The sequence below is a fragment of the Triticum dicoccoides genome, chromosome 3B (assembly GCF_002162155.2).
Source record: "Triticum dicoccoides isolate Atlit2015 ecotype Zavitan chromosome 3B, WEW_v2.0, whole genome shotgun sequence".
NCBI classification, from domain to species: Eukaryota; Viridiplantae; Streptophyta; class Magnoliopsida; order Poales; family Poaceae; genus Triticum; species Triticum dicoccoides.
This window is the reverse complement of record NC_041385.1, coordinates 84649845-84665682: the sequence shown is the minus strand read 5'-3', so window position 1 is coordinate 84665682 and position 15838 is coordinate 84649845. Positions and strand designations below refer to the sequence as shown.

The 15838-nt window shown below is 40.2% G+C and overlaps 1 long non-coding RNA gene across 2 annotated transcripts; it reads left to right on the top strand.

Annotated features, from left to right (window-relative positions):
• The first annotated feature begins 8034 nt into the window (after nucleotides 1-8034).
• Nucleotides 8035-13193, top strand: LOC119274902. Of its 2 annotated transcripts, none has more exons than XR_005135377.1 (9): nucleotides 8035-8055; nucleotides 8437-8548; nucleotides 8918-9176; nucleotides 9276-9336; nucleotides 10126-10269; nucleotides 10573-10628; nucleotides 11947-12292; nucleotides 12391-12512; nucleotides 12686-13193. It is a non-coding gene; the product is annotated as an uncharacterized LOC119274902 (long non-coding RNA). The 2 variants fall into 2 exon arrangements; XR_005135376.1 differs by having other exon boundaries at nucleotides 11468-12292.
• The last annotated feature ends 2645 nt before the right edge of the window (nucleotides 13194-15838 follow it).

Here is a 15838-nt window from a genome sequence, read left to right as displayed (position 1 = left end):
TCTGATCACAACATGAACTTCCCGAGTAATGCGCCTGACCATCCCCGAGTACTAGGTTGAACTTCAGCTAAAAAGTGTCCAAGTGGGGCTTGCGATATATCCTTGGAAAGCTGTGGACACCAATATCATGATCCAAGTTAAATTTTTGGCAAAATGTAAACGGTTTAAGAGCAGTTTTGAAAACCGTTTTTTCTTCATACAAAAAACGTGAATCATATTTTCGATCGCATTTCTAAACCGTTTATCGGAATGAGGTAAATAATATAGCGTTGGAAAGCTGCTGCAAAACTGCTCCTTCGACATGTTGAAAGTTTTCTCTAATTCTCTATGGATAAAGAGTAATTTTGAAAATCGTAAAATTTCGCAAACTGAACAGCTAAGTTCGTATTTTCAATGTAATTTCTAAACGGCTCATCCATTTGAGGCAAATGATATTGCATTGGAAAGCTTGTGAAAATGTGCTACTTTTTCATGTTAAAAGTTTTTTCTAATTTGGAACGGTTTAAAAGTAATTCAGAAAACGGTACAAGTTCCACCGAGTTCGTATTTTAGACCTAATTGTTTAACCGTACTTTCGAATGCAACAAATGATACGGCGTTGGAAAGCTTGAGCAAATGCGTAACTTTTTTATATATATTATTTCTCCTAATTCCTTATGGCTTTAAGTCAAATTGGAAAATGAATAAAAAACATATTGTTGGCATAATTTCTACATACTTTATCGGAATGGGGCAAATAATATACCACTGAAAAGCTACGAAAAATGCGAAACTAATTCATGTTGATGGTTTTCTCTGATTCCTAGCCGTTTTCAAGTAATTGCGAAAATGGCAAGATCATTCGTTCTGCCTTTATCGCGAAACTGATTCTTCGAAAATGCACCGCGTGAAGAACCTGAACTTCTCAGCACGTGTATTTGAACTTCACTATGTTTTTCACGTGATTTTTTTCTCGTATATCTCTATCCACTGCTCCTAGCTCTTCATCCACTCACCAGAATTGAGCAAGTGCTATACCGATGGAAAGCTGTTGTAAACATGCAACTTTCCCGTGTTGATCATTTTTTCATACTCGCAAGAATTTTAAAAGTTTTTCATCTGAAATTCATTCAGCGTAGTAGTTGAACTTCATGCTATTTTCACGTTGAACTTCTGTGACGTATTTTTGTTTGTACACGCGCCTGAACTTCCCTCTGTACAATTCGACCTTCGGGCTATCTTTGCAACCGTGGCTTCCCCCGCGAATTATTCTAGTTAGTAATGTTCTATATGATGTTAGTGTAATCTAGAAAAGTTTTTTAGCAACTAAATACCGGTTTTAAATAGAAATCTCGCTCGCTGGCGGATTTTGCTCTCGGGTCGTGATGAAATTGCGTTTTTTGCAATTTTACTGCCTGATTTGTTCGACCTGAACTTCCAGTAGTGCTAGGTTGAACTTCTGTCAACATTGCCCAAATGGGGCTTGCGATATACCGTTGGAAAGCTATGGACACCAGTATCATGACCCAACTTCAAATTTGGGCAAAATGTAAGTGGTTTAAGAGCAGTTTTGAAAACCGTTTTTTCTTCATACAAAAAACATGAATCATATTTTCGATCGCATTTCTAAACCATTTATCGGAATGATGCAAATAATATGGCATTGGAAAGCTGTTGCAAAACTGCTCCTTCCACATGTTTAAAGTTTTCTCTAATTCCTTATGATTAAAGAGTAATTTGGAAAATCATAAAATTTCGCAAGCCGTACAGCCGAGTTCGTATTTTCGATGGCATTTCTAAACGGCTAATCCAATTGAGGCAAATGATATGGCGTTAGAAAGCTTATGAAAATGCGCTACTTTTTCATGTTGAAAGTTTTTTCTAATTTTGAATGGTTTAAAAGAAATTTAGCACACAATACAAGTTCTAGCGAATTTGTATTTTCGAGCTATTTTTTAATCGTTTGTCCAAATGCAGCAAATGATATGGCGTTGGAAACTTGAGGAAATGCGAAGCTTTTTTATCTATAATTTCTTCCTATTCTTTATGGTTTTAAGTCAGTTTTGAAAATGGCTAAAAACATATTTTCGCCGTATTTTATACAAACTTTAACGGAATGGCGCAAATAATATACTGTTGAAAAGCTACGGAAAATGCGAAACTTTTTCATGTTGATGGTTTTGTCGGACTCCTAGCCGTTTTTCAAGTAATTTCAAAAACAGCGAGATCATTCGTTCTGCCTCTATCGCGAAATAGATTCTTCCAAAATGCACCGCGTGAAGAACTTGAACTTCTCGACATGCCTACTTGAACTTCACTCTGTTTTTCACGTGCTTTTTTGCCTTTAGCTCTCCATCCACTTATCAAAATACTCACTGGAACTGAGCAAGTGATATATCAGTGGAAAGCTGCTGTGAACACGCAACTTTCCTGTGTTGATCGTTTTTTCATACCCGCAACGATTTTAATAGTTTTTTATCTGAAATGCATCCACTTTAGTAGTTGAACTTCCTGCTGTTTTCAATTGAACTTCTGGGACGTATTTTCGTTTGTAATTTTCTCATTCATTCGTCACTGTTACACAAATGATATTCCTTTTGTACAAATCTCTCTCCCAATAAATTTTTAACTTTCTCCGACGAAAGACTTGAACATATAACAACAAAACTTTTAGCCTTTTCTTTTTTATTATTTTTTAATACAAAATGCACACCGTGTAGTACATGAACTTCCGGCAGTTATCAACCTGGTCTTCTCTCGGTTACGTGAAAATATTTGAGTTTTTTTTTATGAATTTTTAATCTGATTTTCTTAATCTTTTTTTGAATTTTGAAGCGCTCTATTTTTAATAGTTGAACTTCTTATTATTTTATTTTTGAACTTCTTGTTTCATTCTTTAATAACGAGGAAAATCTGTGTTTTTCTATAATCATCGAACTTCTCCATCTTTCTAATATGGACTTTCTGGATTTATTTCTTAATCCTTTTTCATAAAATTTTGAAGCATTATATTTTTAAAAGTTGAACTTCTTGTTTTTTATTTTTGAACTTCTTGTTTCCATTCTTTAATAACGAGGAAAATCTGATTTTTCTATAATAATCGAACTTCTATATCGAACCGCTCTAACTTTTTCATTTGAATTTATTTTATGTATTTTTAGAAATATGAAAATTGTAGTTTTGTTAGAAACATCAAACTTCTTTGTTATTTTGAATTGAACTTATTTGTTTTATTCTTGAGTAACAAAAAAATTCGAGTTTTTAATTAAATATCACACTTCTCAACGTTTTAAAATGGAACTTCTTGGTTTTATTCTTTAGTAACGAGAAAAACTGAGTTTTTAATGTACATTGAATTACTCTATTTTTTGAAACTAAACTTCTGGGTTTAATCTTTAATATCGGGGAAAATCCAAATTTTTAAAAAATGGGGAAAGTCTTTTTAAAACTTTTCTGTTGTTTTCTTATTTTAATTTGAACTTCTTAATTATTCTTTAGAATGAGAATCTGAGATTTTTATCAACTTTGAACTTCTCTATTATTTTAATTTGAACTTCTAAATTTTATTCTTTAGTAACAAGGAAAATCGAGTTTTTTGAACCTCTTTGTTTTAAAATTTTGAACTTCTTGGTTTTATTTTTAATAATGTGAAAACCCAAAAAAATTATATACATCGAACTTCACCATTTTTTAAATTTGAACTTCTTAGTTTTATTGCTTAGTAATGGGGAAAATGCTTTTTTATATATAAACAATGATATCGCGACATTTTTTTAGTTTGAACTTCTCATTTTTAAAGAATGGGGAAAATCATATTTTTATACAATATTTTGAAATGCTCCTCTTTTTTAATTTGAACTTCTCTGATTTTTTTACAAATGGAGAAAATCTGTTATAAAGATTTTTGAAGTACTTTTTTTAACTTCTTGCTCAATTTTTTTCGAACTTCTAAATTTGTCTTTTAGATATAAAAAACTTCATTTTTTTGACGTTGACCTACTTTGGTTTTTAAATTTGAACTTCTTATAGATTTTTGTCGCGACATTTTATGCATTTTTTGCTTTTTCGATGAAATGGCCTAGGCGGTCCCTTTTTCATTTGATCATTTTTATTCTTTACGTGGTACATGTGAACTTCGGAATTTCTGAAACATGAACTTCGCGTGCTATTGGAAATTGAAAAATTGCACACAACAATATACATGCGTGGTACACCACAACAATTACTTTGTTTAAATGTCTATGAATTATCTAGTGAAGTTATTTGGCTTTCCACTTGAACTTCTAGTGTTTTTTTATTTACTCAACCTCGCATGTCAACTTATTTTCCTTATTTTTATTTTTTTCATGCCCCTAAAATTTGAACTTCTGGACCTTTTATCCGTGAACTTATTTCAGATTTTCTTTCCAATGAATTCAACTTTTTTGTTATGTTTTTCAGCTTCTCCATTTTTGTCATGTTTATAAGTTTGTTCCTTATCTGCACTTATCCAGTTGTCGTTTTTGAACTTCCATGGGTTGGTCCTTTTTTTCTAAGCGAGTGTACAATGTTCACTTCTCATACTATCACTTTTAACTTAACTACATGATGTTCTAGAATGGAACATTTTGTACTTGCTAGTTGTCAAAGTTTTTTGTGTGTGTTCGCCTCTTTATATTTGGACAACCAAGGTGAATGTTTTTCCTAATGCGAACATTTTGAATTTCTCATCCACAACTTTTTTTGTGTGCACATATTTGTGCGCATTGGTGGGCAAACTTGTGTGTTTAAAAAAATAAAACCTTTGTTCGCCTTTGGGGAATAAACACAAACAGCTGTGATGCACACGAGAAAGCACAAGATCTGAAACTTTTGTTTGTGTACACACACACAGTGCACACTCACCATCAGCACACGCACACATCCAGGACCCAACACAACGCTAGCTTACTAACGGAATGAGCCGCAGCAGGCCATAGCACCGTGGGCGGCTCCGACCGCTCCAGCAGTCTGTAACAGGTCCTGCCCTGGTCGCCTCCACGCTCCACATCCTCCCAGCGACGCACACATCAGCTCCCCCGTCGGTGGCTCGCACAAGCAATCAAGAACCAAGTGGTAAATTCAGCAGAGCAGTGTGGTGTTTCATGTCATGCCAATGGCGGAGAAGCTGTACTGCAGCCTGGGGCGTAGGTGAATCGTCGGGGGCCTCGTCCTCTGGGCGGATCAGTGCGCGAAGGCACTTTCGATGACAGCCCATCGTGCGGCGGCGCTAGGCTTCAGGAGTGGCAGTAGCTGGTGATGAGTCGGCGGCAGTGGGTCGCAGCGACGCGCGGACCAGCTGCAGGTTGAGACCGTCCCTTGCTGCAGGTCGAGACCGCCCCTTGCTGCAGGTCGAGGTCAGAGGGATGGGGAGGCGATGGTTGGCCGGGAGACTAGCGGGACGGGGTGGGGAGGCTGTAGTTGGCCGGAGAGCGCGTGCGGCGGGAGGGGAAGCGGTGGTTAGCCGGAGGGCTGCAGTTTTGTTGTCAGGGCCCGGCGGCGGCGCGAGTGGAGGTAGGGGCCCGGCGACGGCACGTTTGGAAGTCGGGCCTCGACGGCGGCGTTGTTGAATATTGGGCCTGCTGGTGGCACCGGTGGTGGTAGGGGCCAGCGGCGGCGCAGTTGGAGGTAGGGGCGGCCGACGACGCGATTGGAGGAGGGCGGCGGCCTGCGGGATGGGCCGGTGGGAAACGTGGGTGTTGGGGTGGCTGGAGGCGGGAGGCGCGTCGGGGTCGGGGGCGGCGATGGGGCTGGGGTGGCCGGCGGCGAGAGGTGCGCCGGCACCAGGGGCGGCGGCGGTTGTGGAGGGGGCGGGGAAGGTGGATCGGGTGGGGGATGGGCTGGAGGAGTGGTCGGGGTGGGTGTTTTTTCTTTTTTCTTTCCACGGTTTCAAGTTCGGGAACGACCAGATCGCTCCTATATAGCGCGCCGCGTGATCAGAATAACTATTTTAATCCTATGATCAGAATAGTGTTTCTCTCTCTATATATATATGACAAATTTAATCTACAAGCAGTGGTAGTTACCACCATCTTCTTTAGCCTCCACGTGTTCCTCTTCCCCCTCCCTCAAACGTGGAATCAAGTCAGCCGGGTAAATGGATACAGTTAACGGGTGCCCATGCAATTAGTAGGCAGAAACTAATTCATTTTTTATAATAAAATAATCCGGCAAGTTGGTGACAGGCTGTTCCAACCACCTCCTTAATCCCTGCGTGTGTATAACAATTTTTCCATCGGATAAGCATACGAACGTGATATTATTGCACTGTAGATGGTAATTATTTATCCAGATTACATACTTAGTTTTTTAAAGTATTTTTTATTGGAAATAGGTAGTATGGGAATGTGTAACTCTTTTTGGATTGTTCTAATCTAGTACCAAATATATTGCCCATTTTAAAACCACATAGAGTATACTCATGTATACCTGTAGGCTGTAGTATGGAGTTTTTTTTTTTGAGGATCTGTAGTATGGAGTATGAACATGTAATGATTGTAGTATGGAATATGCACTACTAACCTAAAATTGGAGTATGAAGTATAACCATTTGATTATTGGAGTATGGAGTATTAACACCAAGCTGGAGTATGGAGTATTAAAACCCTTTTACGTGTATGTGTCCCAAAAAAGTAGTATCTCGTGCGTATGTTCGTTTTAGAATTATGGTGCGTACAACATACTATACTATAGTATGGAGTATATTTACAAATTTTCACATAGAAGTTTTTCTTCACAAAGAGTATGGGTGTATGTGTATATATATATATTCTTTTCAAAAAAAGAGTATGTAGTATATCTTTTTCATGTAGATATAGTTTTTTTAGTATGTAGTATGTAGTATGTAGTATGTTGTAGGTAGTAGTATAGAGTATATCTCTACTCCTAATGGAGCAGTTGGTAGTCTCGCTTCCAGGTTTTTTTAGTCCCACCTTCCATGATTTTATTTGGTACCTCCTCCCACCTCTGACTTAGCCACCACAAACCGAAAAAACCTCGTGCTGAGACCCCAAACCCGCACCATGCACGTACCAACGAAAAAAGACCTACGATGGTTAACCAACGAAAAAAGACCTATGATGGTTAACCAGCGACAAAAAAACCTAAACCTATCGCCCGCACTTACGAGCGACGGCTCCTGCCCTCGAGCGAGAACCACTCCCACGTCTGCCCTCGTTCGCCGCTGCCGCCGCCGCTCCATCCCTTCTCCACCGCCGCCGCCGCCGCTCCATCCCTTCGCCGCCGCCGCTCCATCCCTTCGCCGCCGCCGCCCGTCGCTGCCGCCCCGCCACCTCCCGCCGCGGCTGCCCCCGCCACCTCCCGTCGCGGGCAGGCAGGAGGAGCCCTGTCCGGCCATGGCAACACCGCCGGTGGCCTCCTCCTCCCCCTCACCTTCTCTCCCTCTCCGAAAGGAGGGAAGGTAATGGAAGGGATCTGATCGGAGCAGTGGATTTGCGCCCTTGTCGTCTCTTCTTTTCTTCACGGATTTCAGGAGGAGATCGAAGTGGGAGGTCGACGAGCAGGAGCGCCGCGTCCGCGACAGCGATGAACGACGACCCAGGTAACTCTATCTCCCTGCCCTCGCCCCAACCCATCTTATCCCCGTAGCTTGTACTCACGCGCCCCCAGGTTCTCGTCTCCCATGGCAGGGGCCGGCGAGTGGCAACAGATGCGGGACACCAACTGGTGGTGCAACGGACAGCGGGAGATCGGCTGGTGGCAACGGATGGCAGGAGGCCGCACGACCGTGCGAGGAGCAGGTAACCGGAGGATGTCGCCGGTGGAAATCTGGCAAGTGGCAGCGGCATAGAGGGCTTATGGTTGGATGTTGGTCTTTTTACCTATAGCACTGAATTTCATGTATAGGTTGTGCTGATCCTAAGATTGCCAAAAACTGCTTCGTAAAAATCACCCAGGTCTGCTTTTTATTGTGATTATGCAAATTGCTCGAAACCTGAGTTGTCCTATTTTGTTGATGAAGGAATTGAAATCTGAAGACATGGTGATTTTTACCCAATGGGTTATGCCCTTGAGCACGAAGATCTTTTGAACTCTGAGGTAATCTTTTGTAATGTGAGCCACGATTTTGTTGCTTCTCCAATAGTAGGTGTGGTTTGTCAACCACTATTTTACACACATTTGTCCAGTTCAACTTTTTTACGATTTGCAATGCCCGGTGCGAGTAAACATGTATCATGCTATGTTTTATTCCATTAAATCATGTAGGGAAAATGCATTGTAAGTTTGGATAATTTCATTGTAGCAAAATTGGTTGAGCCCACCCCAAAATATTCATGTTTGCATCAGATACAATTTCCAGTAGATAAAATGATTCGTAAAGAATGGTGGGGCATGGTATTTGGCGTGTACGACAATACTGTTACAGTCACTTTTATTTTTAGAAATGTATGATGATAGGTTTTGATGTTTTATTTCCAGGTTCAAGACCACGCGTGCTTCTCACATTTATTGAGACAGAGAGTATTAATCAACAGCGGTTCAAGTTTCCACAATGAGCTATACATCATCTAAACTCACATGGATATACCAGGTCTGCCTTTCCCTACAATTTAAGCCTTTGTTTTGGCAGGTATCAGTCACCTGGTGCTAAACTTGGTGCTTAATGATCAACTAGAACAAAGTTTCATAGCCTTCCAGATTTGTCAAATCTACAATAACAGGATAATTCCTGTTAGACATGTTATTCTACTGGTACATGTCATATAACGGAATTCTTGTATTTTGGAAGGAGAAAACATTGAGTGGAGCTATTATGCAATTCAAGTGGCATGGTCATCTGAGATTTTGTTTTTTCTTAATCGTGACATGTGTTAATATTGTGCAAATCAGAATATCATTTTTTAGGTTTGCAAATAAAATTAACTTGAATAAAGTATTTTAAACTTAGTGAGCATAACAGTGTTTTGTAGTGTGAGGATAATAAGGTGAAGTGAGGCTGCTGCTCACCGGTGGCTCGCCGGCCATCCGAGAGCCGGAATTGCGGCCCCACGCGAGGGAAAGATCAGCGTTGCTGCAACCACGGCAGGACACCCACCATGCGCGTACCATACAGGCAGCAGCAGCCTCACTTCACCTTGGATGACATGAAGATTATGAAATATTCAGTCATCCCCCTTGGGTCTACCTGTTAGAAACTTGGACCTACTCATGTGTTTGAGGTAATGCTTGAATAAAATATCTATGCAAATTTTTATTTCTTTTCAGATGGATGAGGAGTGCTTAAAGAAAAGATCTACTCTATTGTTGTTTCTCTGCAGATGATTGTGCAGAAAAGATGAAAAACGGGATACAATTCTATGTGAGAGATGACCGCTAAAGGTACTTAATTTTGGTAGATAATGTTGTGTGCAGATTTCTTTCTACAAGATGTGGGTGTAAATTCTTATTGTTGCAATGATGCAGTAGCAGTGGCGCAAGGTCGACAATTTTTTACTTCCATATATTCAGTCCTTGCATGCATTTTCTGAGTATGTTCACGATTAGTATGCAGGTTATTTGTTTCCCCAGTATGGACCGCGACATAGGGAAATATTAGCATTGCTTCAACCATGGCAAGACACCCACCATGCGTGCACCTTACAAGTTGCAGCAGCTTCACTTGGTTGTCAATGACATATCGAGTATAAAATAGATAGCTAGCTGCAAGCATTGCTGCTTCCCGCCCGACAGAACAAACTTTTGCAACATGCCCTTTTCTCATCTGCCCCATTCCAGCCATCCCTCCATCTACCTGTTGGACTTGCTCACCTTGTGTTTGGGGTAATGCCTAATGAAAATAGATAGCGATGATTATTTCTTTTCACATGATTGTGGTGATTTAAAATCTAAGAACATATCCTTTGGTGCTGAATTTAGGATACAGTGCATGACATATTATTAAATCCCATACAACAGAGTCTTAGGTATTTTATTTTCTGACCAAATTATGATTTTTACTGCAAAATCAAATTATGAATGCTTAATCTAAGGTATTTCTTACTCTGTTCGATCTAGGTTTCTATCAATTATTACCTGCCTTTTGAATTTTATTTTGTGGGGATTTCTCTTCTGAGTTATGTTGAGGTGAATGTAGCTACTGGTCATACTTTAACCACATGCCAATTGCAGGAGTGCGATGCCACCATCCTGTGCCACAAACCATACCAAGAATGGCGGGTTATGGATAGAGTTCATTTGATCCATCTGATAAAAATACCTATTGGGGAATAGGCATGAAAAGTAATCAACCACTCTTTCCGCAGTGGAGTTCGGGTATGCCTGCTCCTCTATTTATTTGACTATTGTTAGATTGGTTCATCCTGGTATGACATGTTAATGAAGGTGTTGTTTCATTCCTCATACGATCTGGATACCTTTCAATTGATTAGTTCTTCTTTTGGATTACTCTATATTAATTCCCTATGTGTATCTTTATTATGTTCCTCTAGACTGAGTAAGAAAATTATTTTGTTGATATTAGTTTCAAGGGAACATGCTACCTACGACACAGGAAGATTACTGAAAATCAGTTCAAAATCTAATCAAGTCTAATCTTCTCTGTTGTCTGTACTGCAGCCATGATGATCAGAAGTTTAGGACCACACTGTAGTCAAGAAAAAGGAATGATCTTCGTAAGCTACACCCTTTCGATCCCAATCTTACCTTTTTTAAATTAGTTTTGTTAGTGCTTCCATTACTTTCATCAAAATATGCTTAATGGGCTAGAGACTGTACCTTTTCAGAAAGTTATAGTGTGTGGTATGTTTGCTGAACTTGTGATGACGGTTCTTCAGGCAGGATTTTCGTCCCTATATTTTAACTTTGAACATCATTATATTTAGACAAATGATGTATTTACTGAATTATCGTTGTTTAATTTTTGAAGTTATGCCTTTCGTAATATTCAACTGTAGATAGACCAAAAGATATAGGTATTAAATTTTGTGGCTCTAGCATAAATGTTTATCACCACAGTGACATTTATTTTTCAATTTAGATAAGAAAAAAGAGATAAGTATTGAACAGAGAGTAGAGAGGATAAGAGCATTGTAGTTCAGCGTGGTTCATGCCAAAGACTATGATACATATAATTTCTTAGGATAGTGAAAATTCATTGATGATGCAGTGGAAGTAACACAAGTTCTGCTAGAATTTCTCTCACATAATATGGATAGAGGTGAGTTTTGCATAATCCATCTCAGTAACAAGCTTGCATTGAGTTATTCTTTTCAAGAAGCTTACCATGCACAACTACAGGATACTTGTAGTTCTCAGTGGCAATTCATAGCTACATTCTTCAATGGGAGACCTAGCATGCCTTGAGTACAACAATACATGATCTTCTGGCAACAAACTGTTCATGATTGATGCATAATATGTCCTCTATCCGCATTTCAAGTATTTATATTAATATTTCTGGTTATCACTGCGGGAGTTGAAATGGATTTGATGAGGGAAGTCTGCAATGCAGACTGTGTTAAGTGTACCCGCTCCAGATTTCATCGACAGTAAATGGTCCACTGCTATTGGCAGGTGCCTTCTTGCACTCTTCTGACCCAGATACGTAAGAGCATGGCTCAAAACTCACAGAGAGTCACAACTTTGAAATGGTTTTATTTAAACAATGAAACAATGTTATTTGACTGAAAATCTGCACTATATTTTGATTATGGGGACACAGCTGAAATGTATACACCAAGAAAACATAACTCTTTTCAGTTGAATTTCAAATTCATGTTGTGAAAATCAAATCCATTTCAAATTCCATGTTTTCGGCTAGAATGATTAATGCTACACCGCTGCTGATGCCAAAGGTTGTGACACTTTTTTAATGATAGTGCAAATTGATTGATGATGCAGCGCAAGTAGTACAAGTTCATCATGTCCACTGCCCATCCATGAATTGTTTTACGATTGTTTTTCCCGCTGCAATACACGGGCACATTGTAGGAGGAATATGTATGCGTTGGTGGGTGCTGGAGGTTCCCTGCAACACGCGAGGATCCGATGGCGAGCCGTAGGTCGGGGAAGTCGTCAGCATACATATAAGGAGATGGAGGTGGAGGTGGCGGTGGAGGGAGACAGGCATTCACTACTCGTCGGAGGGCGAGGGCACGGAGGACAACCGGCACGACGGTTACCACGCCTTCCTCCCGTCGAATCACTCAAGCACGACGTCCTGGTCCTCTCTATCCATTGGCCCCCTCCAACATCTACCATGATGACCACATCTTGTTTGTGTAGCAGCAGCGGCGGCCATCCATGATCTTCTTTTGTGCCGACCTGCTAGAAACAGGTACATGCGCCGGCCTCCATGGCAAGGTAGTGCAGTTAGATGTTGCAATGGATCCGTTCGTTCGAGATCATCTAATTTGTTTTCTCGTTTTTCATCAGGTTGGGCTATAGACAACTAGAGATTGGTCACCTGTCTAGCAGCTCATTTCTGAAAACAAAGACCAGGTCTATGTGTTCAAAATCATGAAGGAGGATGTCAAAGTGTTTCTGCAGCGCATCAGGTCTATGTTTTCCATTGCCCTGGACTTGCGTGTAATAGTACATCGAGTTTAGTCTGATTCTAAAGAAATATATGGCTATCTGATTTTAAAGAACAAGAGAAGAAAATATAGATATGCATCTTCACGTGTGTGCATTAAATTCGTTTTGATTCTGTTAATTTTTTTTGTTGCAGGCGGAAGAAAAAGCAACATGAAGTTCCCATCTACATCAAACTGCTTTCACTTATATTCTGCCGAATTTGTTCCATCTATAGGACTGTACATGGAGATTATCTATAAGGGTTATGTCCCGTGCAAGGAGATTATTTTATAGGACAGGCATATCAGCCCCCATTCAGACATAGCAGATATTCAACAGAAGAAGTTCCTCCACTGCTACTGGCCAAACTCTAAGCAAAAAGACCTTCCACTTTCCTTGCTAATGGTGAGCAACTCAAAGATGGCTACAAGGTTACACTTAATATTTACTCTCTGTATAACATATTATTTATTTGACCAATACATGTATAAATGCCTTGAGAGAACATGTATATATAGCTGCATATATGTTATATCTGAACAATGGCAGATTTGACCATTAATTACATGTATATACTTGCTAGGAGAGAACGTGTATAGCTTTCAGTTAAGCTTTTCGATCATTAAGCTGTTACTTTCTCATCTTATTTCTAGGTAGAAACATTATTGGTGTTCTTTAGCTTAATTTTGAAACATGAACACCATCATGTCTTCATTGCCGAAAGTGACGTTCTTTCCCATTAATCTGTGCACTCAAAAACTATTCAAATATATATTTCCACTTGGTAGTTTTCGTATGTCCAATGGTTTAACGGGTGTGCATTTTCAGGAGAGTTAGCAAACCTTTTCCGGTCATCTGGTCCATGTAGATACCAAGTGCTATTTGAAATGAAAATGCAGTTGGCTGCCAATTTTATCTTGCGTATATGACTGAATTATTTTGTCCTGTTAGTTTTATGTCTATATATGCAGTCTGGTCAATATATGGATATTTTATTAAGTGGAGAAGTTTGGTACTCTGAGTAAGCACTCGATTCCTTGTTAGGTCCTGCTAGATTGATCTTTAAGGGATCATTTTAGTTCGTTCTTCGACCAAACACATTACAAACGGACAGGAAATGATTCTTTTCCGATCCACCTCGATCTCCTTCCGAATCGTATGACTTGGTAGCCTCAACTTCATGTTTTTTTTCGTCTGTTTTTTTGTCTCACCTCTCATTGGTGTTTATCTCTTTATTTACAAAAAAAGGGAGCCCGTACATAGTTCGTTCGCTCGACCCTCTCGCACGACCTCTCGCTCACACCGATTTCTTGCCAACTTAAAAAAAAAGTATGTCAAGCATCAACATACCGATTTGTATCCAAAGAAAGCACACCTTTCGGATCTGGTTTTTATTACCGATTTTTCTTGCCATACGGTAGGAGGCTATATCCCACCTAATCAATATTTCCGACAAAAATTTCTTGCGCCCATACATCGATTCCAGAAATCTCGGATCTCACTTATTTTATTGATCTAATTCTGAAGCCCACCTCTTTCTTGCGGCGGAGAGGCGCCATACTTAACGCATGTGATGGCAAAGTATCTCAAGTTTGCATGCCAATGATATTTATCGGACTCGAAATACGATGCATCCATTCAAATTTGGGTATCGCTTCTACATGGCGTTTGGTGTAACCTGCCAAATATCTCTCAGGCATAACTGATTATTATTTTTAAGTATGGACCCAAATAATTCACCCATGACATGTTCTTGAAATTAATTTATTCTACTGATTATTCATAACATGAGTGTTAGATTTTGTAGTCCAAAAAGATCATAATGAAGTTGAGAGAAGAGAGCATGCCTACGATCTATGAACATGATGTGTGACAAGAGATGGTATGACTTCTTCAGAGAACGATCTTGATCCTTCTTTTATCTTCATATATGGCCAAGCATTGATATATTGTGGTGCGGAAGGTCACGAGCGCTAGAGATTGTGGCACTATTTAGAGGGTTGGGCGGCGGTAGAGGCGGCAACTCGGGTAGAGGGAGGTAGTAGTGTGTGACAACATTTGCTGACTGTTGATGGCGGTGGCAAGTGGTTTCGTAGGTAGAGGTGGGCGGGTCAATAGAGTCGACAGAGAAAAAAGTATGAAGAGGGAGGAAGAAGAGTAGTAGAAGCAATGGGTGTTGGCGGCGGAGGAGAGGCAAGGGGTTAGCGGTCTCAAGTGCAGGGTGCGGGAGGTCGTGGGCACCAAAGATGGTGGTAGATTTTAGAGGGACGACTGGCGTCAGCGTTGACAGAGGTGGTGACTTGAGCAAGTGGCGACGTGTGGCAACATTCGCCGGCTATAGGGTGGCGGTGGCATGTGCTTAGGCAGGGAGAGGCGGGCGGGTCGACAGAGTGTCTAATAAAAAATCTGCAACTACGGGACGAAGACGAAGAACTAAAGGCGGGTCATCGTTGGATGAGAAGGGGCAGGGGATTAACGGATTTGAAGGTAGGGTACAGGATATCTCAGGTGGTGGAGATGGTGGTAGTGTTTAGAGGGATGCCGACACATCATGTTACAGCGTTTCGTTTGCACCATCCATCCCGAGCAATCACGAAAAATAGAAGGAATCGGTGGAACTATGTTATAAAGGTCTATTTGGGTGAAGATCATGACGGTCACTTTCATCGTCTACGTTGTCAGCCTTGTCAGCATAGGAACACATAGAGTGAGGGGTGCATGGGGTGAGAGAGTGAGAGGGCTCGTTGTGGTGAGAGAGTAGCTGAGGTCAGAATAAGGCTGGGCAAGTAAGCTAAAAAAACTAGATAGACAACATTCCTGATTATGAGATAATTTCTTAAGTGCATCAAGTAAATTTTAATTTGTAACGTATTTTTAGTTAGATAATTGCTCTATATGTATACATCGTCAAATTGCTATTTTAATCAATTTACATTGCAAGTGAAGTGGACTTCAATTATTACCCGGCTATCTTTTCTCTAAATGTGAAATTTAACATGCATTATGTTTGTATAACTTCGGCAAAATATTTCAAAAGCCCGACCTTGCGCAACCGGTTTGTGCGGTGAGTATTGTGCGTTACACATGTTTATCTTCCATGTGAAGTATTCGTGCTAACTACGTATATTGCTTTTGCAGGATGGGTATGAGTTGAGGAAGCGGTTTTTATTATACTTGCTCAAACATCGTCCGAATGAAGCTAAAGACAACTTGCCTGATATTGTGCGAGAATTTCTTAAGCGCATAAAGTAGATCTCAATATTCTATAACATTTTTTATTTGGATCATTACTTTATACGTATACGTT